The following is a 1,503-nucleotide window of genomic DNA, read 5'->3' as shown; positions in this document are numbered from 1 at the left end:
TATTTAATTCCAATCCCTTCGTGCTGCAAAGCCTGTATATATACCTGAATTCAATTATGCGGTTTCACCCATCCCTCCTGTAGCCTATTAAAGGTTGCACAACCCTTGGGTATGGGACTCGGTGTCTCGAAAATGTCGTGTTCCACTCGTTCTGCGCTGGTGGGGCACGTAAAACAAGTGGGACTGGGGCAAGACATTTTTGAGACGCCCGTTTGGGATTAGTTAGCCAGTTGCTTTTTTCAGATGCATGGACTCAGTATGTTCCCCAGCTTTTCATTTTAGGGGGGTGTTTTGAAATTTCGGGGTGGTAAATATTTTGTAAATCATAAAAATTGGTTATGTATTTGGCAAACGATCTACACCAAGGGGGCCAGAAGTTGATTAATCGCGGACCAAAAATTAAAGCAGAAGAATATTCGCCGTCCAGAAAAGGGGAGCGGCAAAAAGGTCGCAACGGCACGTCTGGGGTTCAGGGCGCGCTCAAGCGCCCGGGAAAATTTTGAAACATAGGCACCAAAATAGGCTGCAAGATTGATTTTAGATACACCTAGCATCGCAGTTTGTTATGTAATAAAATTAATAACTATAATAGTTAGGTGATAAGAATACCCGAGGAATAAATAACAAGCACTTCCAACAATAAATTTGCAATCTAGTATGCGGCCCGTATAAATGCCTATTTGTGGCTTGTTTTGTTACACAAAAAAACATCCCAAGTATACATATAAAAAAAAACGAAATGCCAACATAAATAGGTTTATTTAACTTTATATGACTTTCAAAACTTGCAGCATATATAGTTTAACCAAATATTTACGGTTTAACTATTTCAATTAAGTTCGGCGGTAGTTTGGATTTCTGCCCATTGACAAATCACCCTTGCCTACTATGTCTCTTTAACTAATATCCCAGAATGAAACGAATAGATTTCTCCCAAAGTGATTTAATCCAGATATCAGTAAGACAAAGTGACCTGACAAACAATAAAGATGAATATTAAAATGAGTACAGGCAACCAGGCACAATACAAAGCAAGAATATACCAATTCACTTACATTTAAATGAGGCTTTGTCAGAACAGATTATCCCAATGTAAGAAACTTATGAAATAGATTATTCATACCCAATGACTATAGCACCATTAACAAGCTTATGAGAACAGATCTAAAGACAGACTAAAGCTCTAGACAGTTAACCATAACAAGAAGTAATCAAGTAATCAGCCAATAATCGCGATGCAGTGAACCATACGTAAACACACCAAAAGTAAGTAGAACCAAGATAAATCGGTCAAATGTTCAAACCATCTGAACTGGGCATAATGTTGTGGACCAGTGCTTTTTTCCATAAACCTCTTGGTGCACTTCCGCCTTTAAATCCAGGTTGAAGAATTAATACGTAATCTCCAACTTGAAGATTGCGTCTTGTTCGAAACCATTTGTTAGCAAGTAATAGCTGAGGCGGTATGTGTTTCATCCATGTTTTCCAGAACACTTCAACTCT

At 38.3% G+C, this 1,503-nt stretch overlaps 1 long non-coding RNA gene across 1 annotated transcript; it reads right to left on the bottom strand.

Annotated features, from left to right (window-relative positions):
- Window positions 1–927: 927 nt before the first annotated feature.
- LOC144427386 (uncharacterized) lies at window positions 928–1,295 on the bottom strand. The gene is made up of 2 exons (XR_013477961.1): window positions 1,056–1,295; window positions 928–973 (listed from the first exon to the last, which is right to left on the bottom strand). It is a non-coding gene; the product is annotated as an uncharacterized LOC144427386 (long non-coding RNA).
- Between the last annotated feature and the right edge of the window lie 208 nt (window positions 1,296–1,503).

This window comes from Styela clava, chromosome 9, assembly GCF_964204865.1.
Source record: "Styela clava chromosome 9, kaStyClav1.hap1.2, whole genome shotgun sequence".
Taxonomy (NCBI): domain Eukaryota; kingdom Metazoa; phylum Chordata; class Ascidiacea; order Stolidobranchia; family Styelidae; genus Styela; species Styela clava.
The sequence above is the reverse complement of the archived record's forward strand: the minus strand, read 5'-3'. Positions and strand labels throughout refer to the sequence as shown.